At 49.0% G+C, this 14,939-nt stretch overlaps 8 non-coding genes across 8 annotated transcripts; all 8 read left to right on the forward strand.

The window, feature by feature from the left end:
* The first annotated feature begins 126 nt into the window (after nt 1-126).
* Trnat-agu (transfer RNA threonine (anticodon AGU)) lies at nt 127-199 on the forward strand. Its single transcript has one exon. It is a non-coding gene; the product is annotated as a tRNA-Thr (tRNA).
* Nucleotides 200-1,713: 1,514 nt separating this feature from the next.
* Trnat-agu (transfer RNA threonine (anticodon AGU)) lies at nt 1,714-1,786 on the forward strand. The gene has a single exon. It is a non-coding gene; the product is annotated as a tRNA-Thr (tRNA).
* Nucleotides 1,787-3,300: 1,514 nt separating this feature from the next.
* Trnat-agu (transfer RNA threonine (anticodon AGU)) lies at nt 3,301-3,373 on the forward strand. The gene has a single exon. It is a non-coding gene; the product is annotated as a tRNA-Thr (tRNA).
* A 1,515-nt stretch (nt 3,374-4,888) lies between these two features.
* Nucleotides 4,889-4,961, forward strand: Trnat-agu (transfer RNA threonine (anticodon AGU)). The gene has a single exon. It is a non-coding gene; the product is annotated as a tRNA-Thr (tRNA).
* A 1,515-nt stretch (nt 4,962-6,476) lies between these two features.
* Trnat-agu (transfer RNA threonine (anticodon AGU)) lies at nt 6,477-6,549 on the forward strand. The gene has a single exon. It is a non-coding gene; the product is annotated as a tRNA-Thr (tRNA).
* A 3,081-nt stretch (nt 6,550-9,630) lies between these two features.
* Trnat-agu (transfer RNA threonine (anticodon AGU)) lies at nt 9,631-9,703 on the forward strand. The gene has a single exon. It is a non-coding gene; the product is annotated as a tRNA-Thr (tRNA).
* A 1,516-nt stretch (nt 9,704-11,219) lies between these two features.
* Trnat-agu (transfer RNA threonine (anticodon AGU)) lies at nt 11,220-11,292 on the forward strand. Its single transcript has one exon. It is a non-coding gene; the product is annotated as a tRNA-Thr (tRNA).
* A 2,956-nt stretch (nt 11,293-14,248) lies between these two features.
* On the forward strand, nt 14,249-14,321 carry Trnat-agu (transfer RNA threonine (anticodon AGU)). Its single transcript has one exon. It is a non-coding gene; the product is annotated as a tRNA-Thr (tRNA).
* The last annotated feature ends 618 nt before the right edge of the window (nt 14,322-14,939 follow it).

The raw sequence follows: 14,939 nt of genomic DNA on the forward strand, positions 1-14,939 counted from the left end.
AGAATGCACGAAACCTGAAAGACACCCTAACGGATACATAGAGAGTAGTGTTTGTCTGCTGAATAATGGGAGTGCAAGGGTCTGTGTCGTCTATATGGCTGTAAGTAGCACCATTAGTCTTCGGGGGCGGGCGTAGCTCAGATGGTAGAGCGCTCGCTCAGTATGCGAGAGGTACTGGGATCAATACCCAGTGCCTGCATAAATTTTAACACACCTACATGCGCACCTTTTCATGCAAGAGGAATAATTCACAACCAGCAGATGTGTCTAGGAAGATACAAGCGAATGATTAGCATCCACAATTGACAAGCGTGCTGTTATTAGTGCGCAGGAAGCACCCTCCTCCCACGCCTACACTTAATTTAGAAACAGTACTAGTGTTCCCGTAAGATTCTCAAGCCTATGTCGGAAAGATCTGCCTTGCGCCGAGTTCACGTAAATCCCACTGCACATTCCTATTCTTTGCGTGCAGTCAGCTGCTACTGGTGTTGCTAGTTGTGACTGCTGATAACAGATGCCGTAGCAATCAATTCATGGAGTGAGTTGTGTGTTTTGCGATAGTCTGTCTCTGACAAGCAAGCACAGGTGACATAGGTGCGAACACAGGAAGCTTGCAGACCCTCGCTGCCTGCAGACACCGAGCAGCCACACTAGGAGGGCGGCCTAAGCCGTAGGCGAAATGTGCTCATTCGCTTTGGCGCGACGTCGAACTATAAATAATGCTGTCACTAGCGTGAGCGTTGCGTGAGCGTCGTGGAAAGTCGGAAAAGTCGGCTGCGAGGGTGAGTGCCAAGTTTGGGGAATGTTTCGTAGTATGCGCATTGCAATGGAGACGCGGAAACTTGTTGTGGCCCAGTGTTTTGCAGTTGGACGACAAGATTGGTACACAGTTGTAAAGAGCGAGGCACTGAGTTGGCATGAATAATGGAGTGCACAATGGGGCTCGAGATGTGTTTGTTACCTCAGGTGCTGTATGATTGTCGACAAGGAGTGAAAACGGAGCAATTTATGACGGCTCTTTCAATTTAAGACGTTAAAAACAGACAGAATTTGCATTGTAATACCAGAGCATCGAAACTACTTGGAACTTTTGTGTATATGAACGGGTCCGCGCCTTTGTACTCTGCTCCCTTCACCGCTACAAACCAACCAACCATCGTGTCCGTGCGCATCTGAGTCGCAAAGGATGGGGAATAGCGCAGTTTGCTCGTGCATGGGGCGTAGCTCAGTAGGTAGAACGTTCGCTTCGCATGTGAAAGGTCCAGGGTTCAAGCCGCGGCGCTTCCATTTTTTGTGGTCGGTGCATGGTAAGTGTTGGTCGCGGCGAACCTAAAGGCACGCAAGATGTTGCAAAGCCAGCGTCACAGACTGATATGATGTATACTGACGTAAGGAGAGCAAGATGTAAGTGTGGGGACCGGCTGTTATCGAGGTGTCATCGAGTGCAGATCAGTCTTAGGTATCGTGGCTTAACCTCATTGAAGTCTAGAGGGTGGACAACACGTTGGTCTTACTCAGTGCGGTGTCCGAATTCTATTTTCGACGTTATATGTTCCACTTTCATTGTGGCCAACTACGATTCGATACAGAATGCACGAAACCTGAAAGACACCCTAACGGATACATAGAGAGTAGTGTTTGTCTGCTGAATAATGGGAGTGCAAGGGTCTGTGTCGTCTATATGGCTGTAGGTAGCAAGGTTAGTCTTCGGGGGCGGGCGTAGCTCAGATGGTAGAGCGCTCGCTCAGTATGCGAGAGGTACTGGGATCAATACCCAGTGCCTGCATAAATTTTAACACACCTACATGCGCACCTTTTCATGCAAGAGGAATAATTCACAACCAGCAGATGTGTCTAGGAAGATACAAGCGAATGATTAGCATCCACAATTGACAAGCGTGCTGTTATTAGTGCGCAGGAAGCACCCTCCTCCCACGCCTACACTTAATTTAGAAACAGTACAAGTGTTCCCGTAAGATTCTCAAGCCTATGTCGGAAATTGTGCCTTGCGCCGAGTTCACGTAAATCCCACTGCACATTCCTATTCTTTGCGTGCAGTCAGCTGCTACTGGTGTTGCTAGTTGTGACTGCTGATAACAGATGCCGTAGCAATCAATTCATGGAGTGAGTTGTGTGTTTTGCGATAGTCTGTCTCTGACAAGCAAGCACAGGTGACATAGGTGCGAACACAGGAAGCTTGCAGACCCTCGCTGCCTGCAGACACCGAGCAGCCACACTAGGAGGGCGGCCTAAGCCGTAGGCGAAATGTGCTCATTCGCTTTGGCGCGACGTCGAACTATAAATAATGCTGTCACTAGCGTGAGCGTTGCGTGAGCGTCGTGGAAAGTCGGAAAAGTCGACTGCGAGGGTGAGTGCCAAGTTTGGGGAATGTTTCGTAGTATGCGCATTGCAATGGAGACGCGGAAACTTGTTGTGGCCCAGTGTTTTGCAGTTGGACGACAAGATTGGTACACAGTAGTAAAGAGCGAGGCACTGAGTTGGCATGAATAATGGAGTGCACAATGGGGCTCGAGATGTGTTTGTTACCTCAGGTGCTGTATGATTGTCGACAAGGAGTGAAAACGGAGCAATTTATGACGGCTCTTACAATTTAAGACGTTAAAAACAGACGGAATTTGCATTTGTAATACCAGAGCATCGAAACTACTTGGAACTTTTGTGTATATGAACGGGTCCGCGCCTTTGTACTCTGCTCCCTTCACCGCTACAAACCAACCAACCATCGTGTCCGTGCGCTTCTGAGTCGCAAAGGATGGGGAATAGCGCAGTTTGCTCGTGCATGGGGCGTAGCTCAGTTGGTAGAACGTTCGCTTCGCATGTGAAAGGTCCAGGGTTCAAGCCGCGGCGCCTCCATTTTTTGTGGTCAGTGCATGGTAAGTGTTGGTCGCGGCGAACCTAAAGGCACGCAAGATGTTGCAAAGCCAGCGTCACAGACTGATATGATGTATACTGACGTAAGGAGAGCAAGATGTAAGTGTGGGGACCGGCTGTTATCGAGGTGTCTTCGAGTGCAGATCAGTCTTAGGTATCGCGGCTTAACCTCATTGAAGTCTAGAGGGTGCACAACACGTTGTTCTTACTCAGAGCGGTGTCCGAATTCTATTTTCGACGTTATACGTTCCACTTTCATTGTGGCCAACTACGATTCGATACAGAATGCACGAAACCTGAAAGACACCCTAACGGATACATAGAGAGTAGTGTTTGTCTGCTGAATAATGGGAGTGCAAGGGTCTGTGTCGTCTATATGGCTGTATGTAGCACCATTAGTCTTCGGGGGCGGGCGTAGCTCAGATGGTAGAGCGCTCGCTCAGTATGCGAGAGGTACTGGGATCAATACCCAGTGCCTGCATAAATTTTAACACACCTACATGCGCACCTTGCCATGCAAGAGGAATAATTCACAACCAGCAGATGTGTCTAGGAAGATACAAGCGAATGATTAGCATCCACAATTGACAAGCGTGCTGTTATTAGTGCGCAGGAAGCACCCTCCTCCCACGCCTAAACTTAATTTAGGAACCGTACAAGTGTTCCCGTAAGATTCTCAAGCCTATGTCGGAAAGATGTGCCTTGCGCCGAGTTCACGTAAATCCCACTGCACATTCCTATTCTTTGCGTGCAGTCAGCTGCTACTGGTGTTGCTAGTTGTGACTGCTGATAACAGATGCCGTAGCAATCAATTCATGGAGTGAGTTGTGTGTTTTGCGATAGTCTGTCTCTGACAAGCAAGCACAGGTGACATAGGTGCGAACACAGGAAGCTTGCAGACTCTCGCTGCCTGCAGACACCAAGCAGCCACACTAGGAGGGCGGCCTAAGCCGTAGGCGAAATGTGCTCATTCGCTTTGGCGCGACGTCGAACTATAAATAATGCTGTCACTAGCGTGAGCGTTGCGTGAGCGTCGTGGAAAGTCGGAAAAGTCGACTGCGAGGGTGAGTGCCAAGTTTGGGGAATGTTTCGTAGTATGCGCATTGCAATGGAGACGCGGAAACTTGTTGTGGCCCAGTGTTTTGCAGTTGGACGACAAGATTGGTACACAGTAGTAAAGAGCGAGGCACTGAGTTGGCATGAATAATGGAGTGCACAATGGGGCTCGAGATGTGTTTGTTACCTCAGGTGCTGTATGATTGTCGACAAGGAGTGAAAACGGAGCAATTTATGACGGCTCTTTCAATTTAAGACGTTAAAAACAGACAGAATTTGCATTTGTAATACCAGAGCATCGAAACTACTTGGAACTTTTGTGTATATGAACGGGTCCGCGCCTTTGTACTCTGCTCCCTTCACCGCTACAAACCAACCAACCATCGTGTCCGTGCGCATCTGAGTCGCAAAGGATGGGGAATAGCGCAGTTTGCTCGTGCATGGGGCGTAGCTCAGTAGGTAGAACGTTCGCTTCGCATGTGAAAGGTCCAGGGTTCAAGCTGCGGCGCCTCCATTTTTTGTGGTCGGTGCATGGTAAGTGTTGGTCGCGGCGAACCTAAAGGCACGCAAGATGTTGCAAAGCCAGCGTCACAGACTGATATGATGTATACTGACGTAAGGAGAGCAAGATGTAAGTGTGGGGACCGGCTGTTATCGAGGTGTCATCGAGTGCAGATCAGTCTTAGGTATCGCGGCTTAACCTCATTGAAGTCTAGAGGGTGGACAACACGTTGGTCTTACTCAGTGCGGTGTCCGAATTCTATTTTCGACGTTATACGTTCCACTTTCATTGTGGCCAACTACGATTCGATACAGAATGCACGAAACCTGAAAGACACCCTAACGGATACATAGAGAGTAGTGTTTGTCTGCTGAATAATGGGAGTGCAAGGGTCTGTGTCGTCTATATGGCTGTAAGTAGCACCATTAGTCTTCGGGGGCGGGCGTAGCTCAGATGGTAGAGCGCTCGCTCAGTATGCGAGAGGTACTGGGATCAATACCCAGTGCCTGCATAAATTTTAACACACCTACATGCGCACCTTTTCATGCAAGAGGAATAATTCACAACCAGCAGATGTGTCTAGGAAGATACAAGCGAATGATTAGCATCCACAATTGACAAGCGTGCTGTTATTAGTGCGCAGGAAGCACCCTCCTCCCACGCCTACACTTAATTTAGAAACAGTACTAGTGTTCCCGTAAGATTCTCAAGCCTATGTCGGAAAGATCTGCCTTGCGCCGAGTTCACGTAAATCCCACTGCACATTCCTATTCTTTGCGTGCAGTCAGCTGCTACTGGTGTTGCTAGTTGTGACTGCTGATAACAGATGCCGTAGCAATCAATTCATGGAGTGAGTTGTGTGTTTTGCGATAGTCTGTCTCTGACAAGCAAGCACAGGTGACATAGGTGCGAACACAGGAAGCTTGCAGACCCTCGCTGCCTGCAGACACCGAGCAGCCACACTAGGAGGGCGGCCTAAGCCGTAGGCGAAATGTGCTCATTCGCTTTGGCGCGACGTCGAACTATAAATAATGCTGTCACTAGCGTGAGCGTTGCGTGAGCGTCGTGGAAAGTCGGAAAAGTCGACTGCGAGGGTGAGTGCCAAGTTTGGGGAATGTTTCGTAGTATGCGCATTGCAATGGAGACGCGGAAACTTGTTGTGGCCCAGTGTTTTGCAGTTGGACGACAAGATTGGTACACAGTAGTAAAGAGCGAGGCACTGAGTTGGCATGAATAATGGAGTGCACAATGGGGCTCGAGATGTGTTTGTTACCTCAGGTGCTGTATGATTGTCGACAAGGAGTGAAAACGGAGCAATTTATGACGGCTCTTACAATTTAAGACGTTAAAAACAGACGGAATTTGCATTTGTAATACCAGAGCATCGAAACTACTTGGAACTTTTGTGTATATGAACGGGTCCGCGCCTTTGTACTCTGCTCCCTTCACCGCTACAAACCAACCAACCATCGTGTCCGTGCGCTTCTGAGTCGCAAAGGATGGGGAATAGCGCAGTTTGCTCGTGCATGGGGCGTAGCTCAGTTGGTAGAACGTTCGCTTCGCATGTGAAAGGTCCAGGGTTCAAGCCGCGGCGCCTCCATTTTTTGTGGTCAGTGCATGGTAAGTGTTGGTCGCGGCGAACCTAAAGGCACGCAAGATGTTGCAAAGCCAGCGTCACAGACTGATATGATGTATACTGACGTAAGGAGAGCAAGATGTAAGTGTGGGGACCGGCTGTTATCGAGGTGTCATCGAGTGCAGATCAGTCTTAGGTATCGCGGCTTAACCTCATTGAAGTCTAGAGGGTGCACAACACGTTGTTCTTACTCAGAGCGGTGTCCGAATTCTATTTTCGACGTTATACGTTCCACTTTCATTGTGGCCAACTACGATTCGATACAGAATGCACGAAACCTGAAAGACACCCTAACGGATACATAGAGAGTAGTGTTTGTCTGCTGAATAATGGGAGTGCAAGGGTCTGTGTCGTCTATATGGCTGTATGTAGCACCATTAGTCTTCGGGGGCGGGCGTAGCTCAGATGGTAGAGCGCTCGCTCAGTATGCGAGAGGTACTGGGATCAATACCCAGTGCCTGCATAAATTTTAACACACCTACATGCGCACCTTGCCATGCAAGAGGAATAATTCACAACCAGCAGATGTGTCTAGGAAGATACAAGCGAATGATTAGCATCCACAATTGACAAGCGTGCTGTTATTAGTGCGCAGGAAGCACCCTCCTCCCACGCCTAAACTTAATTTAGGAACAGTACAAGTGTTCCCGTAAGATTCTCAAGCCTATGTCGGAAAGATGTGCCTTGCGCCGAGTTCACGTAAATCCCACTGCACATTCCTATTCTTTGCGTGCAGTCAGCTGCTACTGGTGTTGCTAGTTGTGACTGCTGATAACAGATGCCGTAGCAATCAATTCATGGAGTGAGTTGTGTGTTTTGCGATAGTCTGTCTCTGACAAGCAAGCACAGGTGACATAGGTGCGAACACAGGAAGCTTGCAGACTCTCGCTGCCTGCAGACACCAAGCAGCCACACTAGGAGGGCGGCCTAAGCCGTAGGCGAAATGTGCTCATTCGCTTTGGCGCGACGTCGAACTATAAATAATGCTGTCACTAGCGTGAGCGTCGTGGAAAGTCGGAAAAGTCGACTGCGAGGGTGAGTGCCAAGTTTGGGGAATGTTTCGTAGTATGCGCATTGCAATGGAGACGCGGAAACTTGTTGTGGCCCAGTGTTTTGCAGTTGGACGACAAGATTGGTACACAGTAGTAAAGAGCGAGGCACTGAGTTGGCATGAATAATGGAGTGCACAATGGGGCTCGAGATGTGTTTGTTACCTCAGGTGCTGTATGATTGTCGACAAGGAGTGAAAACGGAGCAATTTATGACGGCTCTTTCAATTTAAGACGTTAAAAACAGACAGAATTTGCATTTGTAATACCAGAGCATCGAAACTACTTGGAACTTTTGTGTATATGAACGGGTCCGCGCCTTTGTACTCTGCTCCCTTCACCGCTACAAACCAACCAACCATCGTGTCCGTGCGCTTCTGAGTCGCAAAGGATGGGGAATAGCGCAGTTTGCTCGTGCATGGGGCGTAGCTCAGTAGGTAGAACGTTCGCTTCGCATGTGAAAGGTCCAGGGTTCAAGCCGCGGCGCCTCCATTTTTTGTGGTCGGTGCATGGTAAGTGTTGGTCGCGGCGAACCTAAAGGCACGCAAGATGTTGCAAAGCCAGCGTCACAGACTGATATGATGTATACTGACGTAAGGAGAGCAAGATGTAAGTGTGGGGACCGGCTGTTATCGAGGTGTCATCGAGTGCAGATCAGTCTTAGGTATCGCGGCTTAACCTCATTGAAGTCTAGAGGGTGGACAACACGTTGGTCTTACTCAGTGCGGTGTCCGAATTCTATTTTCGACGTTATACGTTCCACTTTCATTGTGGCCAACTACGATTCGATACAGAATGCACGAAACCTGAAAGACACCCTAACGGATACATAGAGAGTAGTGTTTGTCTGCTGAATAATGGGAGTGCAAGGGTCTGTGTCGTTTATATGGCTGTAAGTAGCACCATTAGTCTTCGGGGGCGGGCGTAGCTCAGATGGTAGAGCGCTCGCTCAGTATGCGAGAGGTACTGGAATCAATACCCAGTGCCTGCATAAATTTTAACACACCTACATGCGCACCTTTTCATGCAAGAGGAATAATTCACAACCAGCAGATGTGTCTAGGAAGATACAAGCGAATGATTAGCATCCACAATTGACAAGCGTGCTGTTATTAGTGCGCAGGAAGCACCCTCCTCCCACGCCTACACTTAATTTAGAAACAGTACAAGTGTTCCCGTAAGATTCTCAAGCCTATGTCGGAAAGATCTGCCTTGCGCCGAGTTCACGTAAATCCCACTGCACATTCCTATTCTTTGCGTGCAGTCAGCTGCTACTGGTGTTGCTAGTTGTGACTGCTGATAACAGATGCCGTAGCAATCAATTCATGGAGTGAGTTGTGTGTTTTGCGATAGTCTGTCTCTGACAAGCAAGCACAGGTGACATAGGTGCGAACACAGGAAGCTTGCAGACCCTCGCTGCCTGCAGACACCGAGCAGCCACACTAGGAGGGCGGCCTAAGCCGTAGGCGAAATGTGCTCATTCGCTTTGGCGCGACGTCGAACTATAAATAATGCTGTCACTAGCGTGAGCGTCGTGGAAAGTCGGAAAAGTCGGCTGCGAGGGTGAGTGCCAAGTTTGGGGAATGTTTCGTAGTATGCGCATTGCAATGGAGTCGCGGAAACTTGTTGTGGCCCAGTGTTTTGCAGTTGGACGACAAGATTGGTACACAGTAGTAAAGAGCGAGGCACTGAGTTGGCATGAATAATGGAGTGCACAATGGGGCTCGAGATGTGTTTGTTACCTCAGGTGCTGTATGATTGTCGACAAGGAGTGAAAACGGAGCAATTTATGACGGCTCTTTCAATTTAAGACGTTAAAAACAAACAGAATTTGCATTTGTAATACCAGAGCATCGAAACTACTTGGAACTTTTGTGTATATGAACGGGTCCGCGCCTTTGTACTCTGCTCCCTTCACCGCTACAAACCAACCAACCATCGTGTCCGTGCGCATCTGAGTCGCAAACGATGGGGAATAGCGCAGTTTGCTCGTGCATGGGGCGTAGCTCAGTAGGTAGAACGTTCGCTTCGCATGTGAAAGGTCCAGGGTTCAAGCCGCGGCGCCTCCATTTTTTGTGGTCGGTGCATGGTAAGTGTTGGTTGCGGCGAACCTAAAGGCACGCAAGATGTTGCAAAGCCAGCGTCACAGACTGATATGATGTATACTGACGTAAGGAGAGCAAGATGTAAGTGTGGGGACCGGCTGTTATCGAGGTGTCATCGAGTGCAGATCAGTCTTAGGTATCGCGGCTTAACCTCATTGAAGTCTAGAGGGTGGACAACACGTTGGTCTTACTCAGTGCGGTGTCCAAATTCTATTTTCGACGTTATACGTTCCACTTTCATTGTGGCCAACTACGATTCGATACAGAATGCACGAAACCTGAAAGACACCCTAACGGATACATAGAGAGTAGTGTTTGTCTGCTGAATAATTGGAGTGCAAGTGTCTGTGTCGTCTATATGGCTGTAGGTAGCACCATTAGTCTTCGGGGGCGGGCGTAGCTCAGATGGTAGAGCGCTCGCTCAGTATGCGAGAGGTACTGGGATCAATACCCAGTGCCTGCATAAATTTTAACACACCTACATGCGCACCTTGCCATGCAAGAGGAATAATTCACAACCAGCAGATGTGTCTAGGAAGATACAAGCGAATAATTAGCATCCACAATTGACAAGCGTGCTGTTATTAGTGCGCAGGAAGCACCCTCCCCCCCACGCCTACACTTAATTTAGGAACAGTACAAGTGTTCCCGTAAGATTCTCAAGCCTATGTCGGAAAGATGTGCCTTGCGCCGAGTTCACGTAAATCCCACTGCACATTCCTATTCTTTGCGTGCAGTCAGCTGCTACTGGTGTTGCTAGTTGTGACTGCTGATAACAGATGCCGTAGCAATCAATTCATGGAGTGAGTTGTGTGTTTTGCGATAGTCTGTCTCTGACAAGCAAGCACAGGTGACATAGGTGCGAACACAGGAAGCTTGCAGACCCTCGCTGCCTGCAGACACCGAGCAGCCACACTAGGAGGGCGGCCTAAGACGTAGGCGAAATGTGCTCATTCGCTTTGGCGCGACGTCGAACTATAAATAATGCTGTCACTAGCGTGAGCGTTGCGTGAGCGTCGTGGAAAGTCGGAAAAGTCGACTTCGAGGGTGAGTGCCAAGTTTGGGGAATGTTTCGTAGTATGCGCATTACAATGGAGACGCGGAAACTTGTTGTGGCCCAGTGTTTTGCAGTTGGACGACAAGATTGGTACACAGTAGTAAAGAGCGAGGCACTGAGTTGGCATGAATAATGGAGTGCACAATGGGGCTCGAGATGTGTTTGTTACCTCAGGTGCTGTATGATTGTCGACAAGGAGTGAAAACGGAGCAATTTATGACGGCTCTTTCAATTTAAGACGTTAAAAACAAACAGAATTTGCATTTGTAATACCAGAGCATCGAAACTACTTGGAACTTTTGTGTATATGAACGGGTCCGCGCCTTTGTACTCTGCTCCCTTCACCGCTACAAACCAACCAACCATCGTGTCCGTGCGCATCTGAGTCGCAAACGATGGGGAATAGCGCAGTTTGCTCGTGCATGGGGCGTAGCTCAGTAGGTAGAACGTTCGCTTCGCATGTGAAAGGTCCAGGGTTCAAGCCGCGGCGCCTCCATTTTTTGTGGTCGGTGCATGGTAAGTGTTGGTCGCGGCGAACCTAAAGGCACGCAAGATGTTGCAAAGCCAGCGTCACAGACTGATATGATGTATACTGACGTAAGGAGAGCAAGATGTAAGTGTGGGGACCGGCTGTTATCGAGGTGTCATCGAGTGCAGATCAGTCTTAGGTATCGCGGCTTAACCTCATTGAAGTCTAGAGGGTGGACAACACGTTGGTCTTACTCAGTGCGGTGTCCAAATTCTATTTTCGACGTTATACGTTCCACTTTCATTGTGGCCAACTACGATTCGATACAGAATGCACGAAACCTGAAAGACACCCTAACGGATACATAGAGAGTAGTGTTTGTCTGCTGAATAATGGGAGTGCAAGTGTCTGTGTCGTCTATATGGCTGTAGGTAGCACCATTAGTCTTCGGGGGCGGGCGTAGCTCAGATGGTAGAGCGCTCGCTCAGTATGCGAGAGGTACTGGGATCAATACCCAGTGCCTGCATAAATTTTAACACACCTACATGCGCACCTTTTCATGCAAGAGGAATAATTCACAACCAGCAGATGTGTCTAGGAAGATACAAGCGCATGATTAGCATCCACAATTGACAAGCGTGCTGTTATTAGTGCGCAGGAAGCACCCTCCTCCCACGCCTACACTTAATTTAGAAACAGTACAAGTGTTCCCGTAAGATTCTCAAGCCTATGTCGGAAATTGTGCCTTGCGCCGAGTTCACGTAAATCCCACTGCACATTCCTATTCTTTGCGTGCAGTCAGCTGCTACCGGTGTTGCTAGTTGTGACTGCTGATAACAGATGCCGTAGCAATCAATTCATGGAGTGAGTTGTGTGTTTTGCGATAGTCTGTCTCTGACAAGCAAGCACAGGTGACATAGGTGCGAACACAGGAAGCTTGCAGACCCTCGCTGCCTGCAGACACCGAGCAGCCACACTAGGAGGGCGGCCTAAGCCGTAGGCGAAATGTGCTCATTCGCTTTGGCGCGACGTCGAACTATAAATAATGCTGTCACTAGCGTGAGCGTTGCGTGAGCGTCGTGGAAAGTCGGAAAAGTCGACTGCGAGGGTGAGTGCCAAGTTTGGGGAATGTTTCGTAGTATGCGCATTGCAATGGAGACGCGGAAACTTGTTGTGGCCCAGTGTTTTGCAGTTGGACGACAAGATTGGTACACAGTAGTAAAGAGCGAGGCACTGAGTTGGCATGAATAATGGAGTGCACAATGGGGCTCGAGATGTGTTTGTTACCTCAGGTGCTGTATGATTGTCGACAAGGAGTGAAAACGGAGCAATTTATGACGGCTCTTACAATTTAAGACGTTAAAAACAGACGGAATTTGCATTTGTAATACCAGAGCATCGAAACTACTTGGAACTTTTGTGTATATGAACGGGTCCGCGCCTTTGTACTCTGCTCCCTTCACCGCTACAAACCAACCAACCATCGTGTCCGTGCGCATCTGAGTCGCAAAGGATGGGGAATAGCGCAGTTTGCTCGTGCATGGGGCGTAGCTCAGTTGGTAGAACGTTCGCTTGGCATGTGAAAGGTCCAGGGTTCAAGCCGCGGCGCCTCCATTTTTTCTGGTCAGTGCATGGTAAGTGTTGGTCGCGGCGAACCTAAAGGCACGCAAGATGTTGCAAAGCCAGCTTCACAGACTGATATGATGTATACTGACGTAAGGAGAGCAAGATGTAAGTGTGGGGACCGGCTGTTATCGAGGTGTCATCGAGTGCAGATCAGTCTTAGGTATCGCGGCTTAACCTCATTGAAGTCTAGAGGGTGGACAACACGTTGGTCTTACTCAGAGCGGTGTCCGAATTCTATTTTCGACGTTATACGTTCCACTTTCATTGTGGCCAACTACGATTCGATACAGAATGCACGAAACCTGAAAGACACCCTAACGGATACATAGAGAGTAGCGTTTGTCTGCTGAATAATGGGAGTGCAAGGGTCTGTGTCGTCTATATGGCTGTATGTAGCACCATTAGTCTTCGGGGGCGATACAAGCGAATGATTAGCATCCACAATTGACAAGCGTGCTGTTATTAGTGCGCAGGAAGCACCCTCCTCCCACGCCTACACTTAATTTAGAAACAGTACAAGTGTTCCCGTAAGATTCTCAAGCCTATGTCGGAAAGATCTGCCTTGCGCCGAGTTCACGTAAATCCCACTGCACATTCCTATTCTTTGCGTGCAGTCAGCTGCTACTGGTGTTGCTAGTTGTGACTGCTGATAACAGATGCCGTAGCAATCAATTCATGGAGTGAGTTGTGTGTTTTGCGATAGTCTGTCTCTGACAAGCAAGCACAGGTGACATAGGTGCGAACACAGGAAGCTTGCAGACCCTCGCTGCCTGCAGACACCGAGCAGCCACACTAGGAGGGCGGCCTAAGACGTAGGCGAAATGTGCTCATTCGCTTTGGCGCGACGTCGAACTATAAATAATGCTGTCACTAGCGTGAGCGTTGCGTGAGCGTCGTGGAAAGTCGGAAAAGTCGGCTGCGAGGGTGAGTGCCAAGTTTGGGGAATGTTTCGTAGTATGCGCATTGCAATGGAGACGCGGAAACTTGTTGTGGCCCAGTGTTTTGCAGTTGGACGACAAGATTGGTACACAGTAGTAAAGAGCGAGGCACTGAGTTGGCATGAATAATGGAGTGCACAATGGGGCTCGAGATGTGTTTGTTACCTCAGGTGCTGTATGATTGTCGACAAGGAGTGAAAACGGAGCAATTTATGACGGCTCTTTCAATTTAAGACGTTAAAAACAGACGGAATTTGCATTTGTAATACCAGAGCATCGAAACTACTTGGAACTTTTGTGTATATGAACGGGTCCGCGCCTTTGTACTCTGCTCCCTTCACCGCTACAAACCAATCAACCATCGTGTCCGTGCGCATCTGAGACGCAAAGAATGGGGAATCGCGCAGTTTGCTCGTGCATGGGGCGTAGCTCAGTTGGTAGAACGTTCGCTTCGCATGTGAAAGGTCCAGGGTTGAAGCCGCGGCGCCTCCATTTTTTGAGGTCAGTGCATGGTAAGTGTTGGTCGCGGCGAACCTAAAGGCACGCAAGATGTTGCAAAGCCAGCGTCACAGACTGATATGATGTATACTGACGTAAGGAGAGCAAGATGTAAGTGTGGGGACCGGCTGTTATCGAGGTGTCATCGAGTGCAGATCAGTCTTAGGTATCGCGGCTTAACCTCATTGAAGTCTAGAGGGTGGACAACACGTTGGTCTTACTCAGAGCGGTGTCCGAATTCTATTTCCGACGTTATACGTTCCACTTTCATTGTGGCCAACTACGATTCGATACAGAATGCACGAAACCTGAAAGACACCCTAACGGATACATAGAGAGTAGTGTTTGTCTGCTGAATAATGGGAGTGCAAGGGTCTGTGTCGTCTATATGGCTGTATGTAGCACCATTAGTCTTCGGAGGCGGGCGTAGCTCAGATGGTAGAGCGCTCGCTCAGTATGCGAGAGGTACTGGGATCAATACCCAGTGCCTGCATAAATTTTAACACACCTACATGCGCACCTTGCCATGCAAGAGGAATAATTCACAACCAGCAGATGTGTCTAGGAAGATACAAGCGAATGATTAGCATCCACAATTGACAAGCGTGCTGTTATTAGTGCGCAGGAAGCACCCTCCTCCCACGCCTACACTTAATTTAGAAACAGTACAAGTGTTCCCGTAAGATTCTCAAGCCTATGTCGGAAAGATCTGCCTTGCGCCGAGTTCACGTAAATCCCACTGCACATTCCTATTCTTTGCGTGCAGTCAGCTGCTACTGGTGTTGCTAGTTGTGACTGCTGATAACAGATGCCGTAGCAATCAATTCATGGAGTGAGTTGTGTGTTTTGCGATAGTCTGTCTCTGACAAGCAAGCACAGGTGACATAGGTGCGAACACAGGAAGCTTGCAGACCCTCGCTGCCTGCAGACACCGAGCAGCCACACTAGGAGGGCGGCCTAAGCCGTAGGCGAAATGTGCTCATTCGCTTTGGCGCGACGTCGAACTATAAATAATGCTGTCACTAGCGTGAGCGTTGCGTGAGCGTCGTGGAAAGTCGGAAAAGTCGGCTGCGAGGGTGAGTGCCAAGTTTGGGGAATGTTTCGTAGTATG

Source organism: Schistocerca gregaria, chromosome 3, assembly GCF_023897955.1.
Source record: "Schistocerca gregaria isolate iqSchGreg1 chromosome 3, iqSchGreg1.2, whole genome shotgun sequence".
Classification (NCBI taxonomy): Eukaryota; Metazoa; Arthropoda; class Insecta; order Orthoptera; family Acrididae; genus Schistocerca; species Schistocerca gregaria.